Below are 10,009 nucleotides of genomic sequence, written 5' to 3'. Positions count from 1 at the left end.
TAATAAAATAAAAAAAAAATCAGATTGAAATGAAATGGATATAATATGATTTCCAGTAACTTCCATAATTTCCCAGAAACACTGAAATTCTTTAATGAACCTAGGGACCCCCATCATGAGATTATTGACACTTTGGCCTCATGGTGATGACTTGGAGAAATACTGGCCAGTTTAGGACTTACTTAACAAACACCATGGACCTTAACCTACTAAAGCTGATCTAGTACTGTCCCTGCTGCAGAACCAACCTACCAGTCACAGAGACCAGAACTGAGTCCCCATTATGATGGGGCCATACTTCAAGGACAACAATCAGCCAGTTGGTGGCCAGTTGGGAGGCAACACTGTGTAAGGATAGGATGCCATTCTTCAGGATAGAACATGTGCACTCAGAGACCTCTGCATGGCATTATCTCCCCACTAGTAAGAATTCAAGAGTCCACAAAACAATGGGTAAATGTAGGAGTGGCCACTTAGTGTCTGTACGCACTTAGCATTGCTGGGGGAATTTGTGTTTTCCATTCATGCAATGCTTGGATCCTGTTACTGAATGGGACAGAGAGACACAGCAAAAGTCCCATTTATTAAAATCTATAGCTTCCACATGGACATTTTAAGCGCCTTACGTTCAGGGAACAGCAGGCAAGAATGGAGTTGCTATCTTGCCAGTGCTAACAGACCCTGAACATTGGGAGGAGAATGTACATGATGGAGGCAGAGAGGAAAACGTTTAGATCCAGGTGGCTTACTTGGCGCTGCTCTGAACACCCTCGTCTAATTGCGACTGTAAATGACAGGTACAATAACCACAGCCTCAGGAGGATATGGTAATCAGGGTTGAGATTCCTTATGGATGAGGTCATAGGTGAGGCCATGAAGACAGAAAACATTAAGGAATTGTGAAAAGACATAAGAGACACAAGACAAAGAGGCTTAAGGAAATAACAGAGAAGGCACACATAGTAAAATTGGAAAGAAATCTAGGACAATATTTCATACAAAATTAAAGCTTATAACAAATTGATAAATTCCTAAATAAATCAAAAGTGATTCAAGAAGAAACAGAAAATAAGAATCCATCTGAAAGCATTAAAGAAATAGAAATATTAAATAATTTAAAAACTATAAGATTCAATTCAACAGATATGTTCTATGAAATATTCACAGAAATGTTAGTATTTAATTTATGTGCACACTATTCTCAGATATAGAAAAAGAAAGTGTCTCTATTTCTTTAATTCATTTAATGAAGCATTCAAACCAAAGATGGTATGAGAAAATTTCAGCCAGTTTCACTTATGAGCAAAGATGTTATCCATTAATAAAATAAGAGTAAATTAAATTCAGCAATGTATTTTTAATAGGGTTTTTAAATGTTTGTTTAATAGCAGGAATGCAAGGATATTTTACTATAGTAAAACATTAATATAATATTAATCAATTAAAAGAGAAATACGCAAATAAAAATAAATCAGATATGATAATAAAGAATATGATAAAATCAAATACACATACATAATTTTAAACTTTGAGAAAAATAAGAACATGAGGAATTTTTTTAAATTTGAAAAAGGGTATATATCAAACACATACGTCAAAAAACCTGTGAAACTTAATAAACAAAACAAGAATGACTATCATCATCATTACCCTTCATAATCTTATGAACGTTTGAGGCAGTGCAATAAGACAAGATAAATAGATAAAAGCATAAAGGTTTGAAACAAAGAAACAAAATTATAAATATCCATAATTATTATTTTTGTCAACACAGAAAATAAAGAGGTTCTATAAACTATTAAAAGTAAATAAATTTAGAAAGTTTACCTGATATAGATCAATATACAAAGTCAGTAACATTTCTATACACAGCCAAAAATATATTGATAATGTAATTAAAAATGTAATATCAATCAGAGTAAAAACAAAAGCCATAAGCTTCTTGAATTTAGTCTAACAACAACAATAACAACAACAAAAAAAAACCTTTAGAGAAAAAAAAATAATTATTGTCTTAGTCCGTTTGGGCTGTTGTAACAAAATACCATTGACTGGGTGGCTTATAAACAGCAGTTTATTTCTCACAGTTCTGGAGGCTGGAAGTCTGAGATCAGGGTGCCAGTGTGGTTCAGTGAGAGCCCACTTCCATGCTGCAGACTTGTCCTTGTATTCTTACATAGCAGATGGGGCTAGGGAGCAGTATGGTACCTGTTATAAGAGCACTAATCCCATTCACGGGGGCTCCCTCAGGTCTAATCACCCCAAAGGCCCTACTTCCTAAAACTATCACATTTAGTAGGCTAAGATTTTAACCTATTTTGGAAGGACACAAGCACTGAGATCATAGCAGCTTTCAAAAATCATAAAATATCATATGATATCACTTATACGTAGAATCTAAAAAAGTGATACAAATAAACTTATTTACAAAGCAGAAATAGACTCGCAGACGTAGAAAACAAACTTATGGTTACCAAAGGAGAAAGGGGTGGGGGAAGGACAAATTAAGAGTTTGGGATTAACAGATACACACTATACTGTATATAAAATAGATAAACAGCAAGGGCCTACTATATAACACAAGGAACTATATTAAATATCATGTAAAAATCTATAATGGAAAAGAACCTGAGAAAGAATATATATTTTATATGTATATATATATATATATATGAATGATTTGCTGTACATCTGAAACTAACACAACATTGTAAATCAACTATACTTCAATTAAAAAAACAGAAAATCAAAAAAACAACAAAAGAAAAACATGAAAGAAAACCTACATGGAGAACAATATTTTTAGGCTTATGAAGATGATATTTCTTGGTCATATGAACTACAGATGCAGTACAGTATTTAAAATTCCTAAAGGTTCTTTAAAAAATTTAGCCAAATGATCCTAAAATATACAAGTATGAGCAAATGTGGAAAGAATAACCAAGGAAAACTTAAGATTAATAAGTAAGGATTTTCCTTACCAGTTAATAAGATTTACTATAGTCAAAAATTATATATTATTATGAGAGTAATCATAAAGCACAGAGTCAAGAATCAGAAATTTTGCAAATTATGTATATGATGATTTGATATCATTACCAAAATAGACATTGGTACTAGTAGTGCTGTGGCAAATTTTTTAAAGATAAAATTATACCTATCTCTAATGCCATATGCATTAATATCAACTTCAAATCATTCAAAGACACAGGAAAAAAAAGGGTAAAGAGGATGCTGAAAAACTTTTTTTTTTTTTTTTTTGTGCGGTATGCGGGCCTCTCACCGTTGTAGCCTCTCCCGTTGCGGAGCACAGGCTCCAGACGCTCAGGCTCAGCGGCCATGGCTCACGGGCCCAGTCGCTCCGCGGCATGTGGGATCTTCGCGGACCGGGGCACGAACCCGTGTCCCCTGCATCGGCAGGCGGACTCCCAACCACTGCGCCACCAGGGAAGCCCTGAAAAACTTTTAAAAGATAATATAGATGAATGTCCTTATAATATTAGGAAAAATGATTGCTAAATTTGACCACATTAAAATTTGAAATTTTTGACTATTTTAAGACATCATAGGACTTCCCTGCTGGTGCAGTGGTTAAGAATCTGTCTACCAGGTGACACAGGTTCGAGCCCTGGTCTGGGAAGATCCCACATGCCACGGAGCAACTAAGCCCGTGTGCCACAGCTACTGAGCCCACGTGCCACAGCTACTGAGCCCATGTGTCGCAACTACTGAGCCCACGTGCTGCAATTACCAAAGCCCACACACCTAGAGACCGTGCTCCGCAACAAGAGAAGCCACCGCAATGAGAAGACTGCGCACCACAAGGAAGAGCCCCTGCTTCCCGCAACCAGAGAAAGTCCATGTGCAGCAATGAAGACCCAACACAGCCAAAAAAAAAAGACATCATAAACTCATTTAAAAGTTAAGGTATAATTTTTAAATATTCCAATGCACATACTTATAAATATTATTAGTCACAATATATAATAAATCACAACAAATTAATAAGAAAAGATAAATGATCCAATAAGGAATTGGAAAAAGTATATGAATAGGCAATTCAAATCACGAGAAACCAATATGGGTGATTAACATAGAAAATATGCTAATTTTCAATAGTAATCAGCAAAAGGCAAATTAAAAGAACTGTGGTAGGTAGAATAATGACCCCCTAAGATACAAAGGCCCTGATCCCTAGAAACATTTGGTGTTACATGGCAAAAAGGACTTAAGCAGATGTGATTAAGGGTATAGGCCTCACCATAGGGACAGTAGCCTGGATTATCTAGGTGGGCTCAACCTGATCAAATGAGCCCTCGAAGCAGAGAACTTCTCTAGCTGGAATGAGAGAAATAGGGCATAAGAAGTCTAAGAAATTCCAAGTGTGATGGGACTGGGCCCACTGTTGCTGGAAGGGAACCACATGGGGAGAATGAGAAGAAAGGCAGGCAGCATCTCAGAGCAAAGCCTGGTCCTTGGCCCACAGCCAGTAAGGAGAAAGGGACCTGAATTCGGCCAACAACCTGATTGAGTTTGGAAGTGGAATCATCCAAAGAATCTAGAAAAAAACACAGACCTGTAAACACCTCTATTTTTCCCTTGTGAGATTCTAAACACAGAACCAGCTGAGACACAGTACACCTAGACTTCTGATCTACAGAACTGTGACATAATAAATGGTTGTTATTTTAAGATTTGTGGTAATTTGTTATGGTCACAATAAAAATCTAATACAGGACCAATGAAGCATTTCCTACCATCAGCATGGCCAAGATTATACCAAGTCTTGATGAAGATGTGAGAAACAGGAATATATACACAGCTAGTGTGTTGGTAGGAGGGTAAGTTGATATGGTGATCTCATAGAAAGCAATTAGTCTCTATCTGGTTAGATTGAACATGTGCCTATCTTTGGACCCACAGATTCTACTTCTAGGTATCTGTCCTAGAGATGAGTGCTCATGGAGACATGTATTAGAATGCTTTTTTTTTATTTTGTAATAATTTTAATGATTAAAAAATGGACAAAAACCTAATGTTCACTCATTAAAATGTAATGAAAGAGTAAATGGTTTATTCATTTAATGGAATGCAAGGCAACAGTTGTGACTGTTTCACATCTCATATAATAATAATAATTATAAGAAGATAAAAATATTTAACAGGCTTCTTAATCCATAGAAGGCAGTATTCTAGATACATAACATATATTAACTCTTTGAATCTTCACAGCTATTTGATGTAGGAGCAATAGTTATCCTAATTAAAAGATGAGAATGCCAGATCATCAACAAAGAAGACTCCAGGTTTGACCATTTATATTATAGTTTATGTGAATGATGTCCCATAGATTTGAGCAGTATGTAAGATGTGGCGTGCTATGTGGAGGTCTTGAAGGTAAATACGGTTTATCAATATTAGAACTTGAACTCCGTCCCAAGCAGTGTGACTCCAGGATTCATGCTCTTAACTACCGCACTACAACTGTTTTCAGTATCCAGTTATTAAGCCCCTACCATTATATTGCAGGCGCTGTGTGAATACCTAACAACACCACAGATAGTGGATCAATAAGGACTTTGTCATGTTGAAATATGCAGTCTAGGGATGGAGGTGGGAATAAATATGCTGTCATAGCATAAAGTGATGAAGTTCAGAAAGGGATGCACTGGGTATAATGGCAACGCATGGTAGGGGACCCCAATTTAGGCTCAGGTAGAGGGGCTGAAGAAGGCCTAAAACAAAAGACATTGAAAACAGTTTCAATAAAAAGGTAGGTTCACAGTAGATGAAGAAATGCACAGGAAGTGCCCATTCTCAAGCGAGAAAGAGAGAGAGAGAACCTTGAAGGTGTTCCTTATAGAATGCTTTATGTACATCCAATGCCTTCATTAAAATAAAAAGGCCCATCAGATCCTTGCCTACAGATGTCACAGTAAATGGCACAGAATGTTAAAAGGAGATACGTGACATTCAAACATTCAGTCTCAAAGTTGGCCATTACTGAGGCTCTTTTTTTATTATTAGAAGTGTTTTAAACCAAACCTCATTGCTTTATCCACCACTGGAGTTGAAATAATGTGTGAGTGTGGAGGCGAGTGGTGGTAATTTCACAAAGAAACAAAGGTCTTTGTCTCCTGATTCACAGGAAAGAGAGCCTATGTAGAGAAAAATGTGTCATGTGTGATAAGTATGCTGAGTATCATCTAAGCCCACTCCCACATGTATGCCTCAGCAAAATTATACAGGAATATAGGTAATCACCAATATCACTCATGAAAAATTAAGGTCCCAAATATTAAACCCATGCATGCCAAAAGACCACTGAATATGATTTTGGCCTTTTAGAAGAAAACTGTGTTGTCCTAAAAATAATAATAAATAAAAGATCTGAAATTGTTTCCCAAGAAAAGCAAGAGAAAATAGAAGCAAATTTTCACATTTTCTAATTCTGGGAAATTAAATTTTTATTACCTAAGATAGGTATTAACGTTTAGCAACATTCCAAAAATAATTATGCAAAATTATATCACGGCATATATTTGTTTCAGGGGGATTTTGTTTGTTTGTTTTAATAATGGATGTTGGAAAAAGACAATCTAGAGCTTTAGGGCTGTGATTTTCTTCCATTGCCTAGCAACATGTACAAATATAGATCTGCAGAAGCAAAATTAGTGACCTTTCTTTTATGCTTGCCTCTAACATGTATAAAGAATCTTTGATTATTTTAGTATTACTCATAAATTTGGAGGGCACTCTGGACACAGACATTGTATTGTCTTGTTTTTCAGTGTATATTTTACATGAGCCAATAGCCTGCTGCTGTATCTCAGGAAAAAAAAATAGAAAAACAACAACAAAAAAAGTAGTTACACATTAAAACTTAACATCCTTAATTATTATTTTAGTAATATTTCTGATTTTAGGAATGTGGTTATTACACTATGCAATGTGACAGGCTCATCTATCATATGCATTCTTAAGAAAAAAAATGTTAGTAATATTCTATTATGCTATGAGACTGTGTTAGTAAAGAGCTTTCCCAGAAGAATGAAGTATCACAGAGAAGTCTTGGTTACAAGATGGATAATTTGAAAATTAGTTCTCCACCTGAGAAAGTCAGCTGCTATTTTATACACAAGTTGTAGTAAAAAGGATTAACCCCTATGGGAACCATTTAGCACTATCTGGCAAAGTTAGACACATACAACCTACAACTTAGCAAATGCAGCCCTCAGTACATAACCCAGAGGCACACTCATGCAAGTATACAAGGAAATATATAGCAAAAGTTTTGTAGCTGCTGTATTAGTGTTCTATTTTTGTGTAACAAGTTACCACAAACTTAGTGGCTTAAGTTAGTACAAATTGATTATCTTGCAGTGTCCATGAGTCAGGAGCTAGATCCTTTGCTCAGGGTCTCCCAAGGCTCAGATCCATGTCAAACAGGGCTGGAATCTCATCTGAGGCTGGAGATCCTCTTCCAAGCTTATTTAGATTTTTGGCAGGAAGTAGTTCCTTGTGACTGTAAGCCTGGACCTCAGTTCTTAGAGGTTGCCCCTCTCCATAGGTAGTTCACACCATGGGCACTTGCTTATTTAAGGCCAGTACAAGTATATTTTTCATGTTTTGAATCTCTTCCTTTAGGTGAAGTCTGGCCCCTCTTAAGGGCTCACAGATTAGGTCAAGCCCACCTAGCATGATCTCCCATTTGATTAACTCAAAGTCAATTGATTTTCAACCTTAAGTTCATTTCCAAACCTCTTCAGCTTTGGCTTAGAATGTTACCTAATTATCGGAGTGAAATCTATCATATGCACAGTCTTGCCCACAATCGCTAGTAGCGAATCATACACGGTGTATACACCAGAGGTTAGACATCTTGGGGGCCATCTCAGATTTCTGCCTACCACACAGCTTTATTTAAAATAGAAAAAATATATGAAATCAACATGAGAGTTAATTATAAATTATGTTAGTATCAAACAATGGAATAGTATTCAATAGTGAAAATGAATAAAATAAAGCTACTTTTGTCAACATGGATGGATCCCATAAAATAAAATGATTGAAAACAGAAAGATGCAGAGAAAAAACAAGGGGAAAAAAAACACATGGCAATAAACTATATAAAGTTTAAATTCAGTAAAACTATGTAGTATATTGTTGGGAACATACACAGGAGCATGATAATCTCCAAATTCAGTTTAATAGTCACCTCTGGGAGGAAGGAAGGGGCTAAAATCTAAAAGCGTACATAGAGGTCTCAACCCATAATTGTGGCATTTTTCTATTTTAAAATAGGTGGTGGGTACATTGAGGTTTATTATAGTATTTTTATTCATATTTACTCAATACATATATTTTTCAATAAATATTAAAAATATAGAATTAGCCAAGGAAACCTTTCATGGTCTACATCCATAACACTCAGGCAGAATCAGTGGCTTTTCTCTGGGTGATCTTGAAACAATGGTGTTTAATTCTTGTTGTCTATTGAATCCTTTCTCTAAACAAACTGAAACTAGAATCTGAAAGTATAAACTGTTAAAAAGCACAATATGCTCTGACTGAATCAGTGGAAGGAGGATGTGGGAGAGAGGACAGAGAGGGTAAAGACCTCAGACTTCCATTCTATTGCCCCTTCCACAAAGAGCATCTGAGTGTGTGATTCACAATCCACAGAATGCAAACCACTCCTCCATAACTTTATATATCACTTTACATATGTCTCCATTATGACATTAACCATCCTGAGAATTAGTTCCCATATGTCTGTCTGCCCTGCTGGACTTTGAACTTTGTTCCACCTCTACAACTAGTTTTTTTTTTTTTTTTTCTTTTTTCTTTCTTTCTTTTTTGGCCATACTTGGTATCAATTAATGTTTCTTAAATGTGTTACTGATAGCTTCTGGGTGAAATTCAGATTCAAGACACACAAAACACCTTGAATAGTTGAATAGGAAAAGAAGTAATACCTTTTATTAATTTAACATTTTTAGCTCTTTTTAGCCATGGTTGGGTGGGGTGGAGGGTGTGATGCAAGAACTCCAAATGATGTTTGAAGGTACAGAAAGTCTTGCCCATTAGAATGGTTATTTAAGTGAACATATGTCCTACAAAACTCCATCTCATAACACTTTATAGCCCACTTTTAGTATCGTAGTTTCTCACCTGAATCCTTCCTCTCTTCAATTCAACTCCTTCATTTTAATGGTATTGGGTCACTGTCTCTGTTCCTCCCAGGATTTGTTGCCATCTATTTCATCACTCTTCTCCCTTTCCGATTTTTAACTATATTGATTTAAAACATCTGCTTATATTTAACTACCATCAAAAACTGAAGAAATGAAAGTGGTATATTCAGATAAGAGACCCTTAAGTTAAATGGCTTGAAGAACACACTCTACCATTATACTGACTTCAGCATGGTAGACCCAAGAGCAACCTCTGGGGAAATATCAAAATTTAGGGAGTGAAATTTTAAAATATTAGAAAAAAAACACATATCTTAAAATTCACACAGGAAAGTACACTTTCACATGAATCAATAAGAAAGGGTATGTGTATCTTGTCAACATTCTGGGATACTAATAGCAATCAATAAAGATGTAGACTGGAAAAGATATTCCTTACTTCAAAATGCTGACAGTTTCTCCTTCATCCCTGCTCGCATTGCAATTTGTTCATCCCTTTATCATAGCATTTACAATGTTATATTTTAAATATTAGGTTTTTTCCTGAGCTCATGTCTCTCCAGACACTCTATACTAGCATTGTTCTTCCAGCTTGTGACTTAGTTCTGGATCATGAAATGAGAGCAACAGTCAGAACAAATGTCTCTTGTCCATGGACTGTGCCATGATGTGGTTCTGGAAAGCTCTCTTCACCCATGTGACCAAGACCAAGGGACATATCCCAAAGGATGTTCAGACTCTGATTAAATCACCCACCTGCCCTGGCTGTTCCTGGAGTACCTGGGGTTAGAACATCTTCGTCTTTGCTGTCA

Source organism: Phocoena phocoena, chromosome 3 (assembly GCF_963924675.1).
Source record: "Phocoena phocoena chromosome 3, mPhoPho1.1, whole genome shotgun sequence".
NCBI lineage: Eukaryota > Metazoa > Chordata > Mammalia > Artiodactyla > Phocoenidae > Phocoena > Phocoena phocoena.
The sequence above is the reverse complement of the archived record's forward strand: the minus strand, read 5'-3'. Positions refer to the sequence as shown.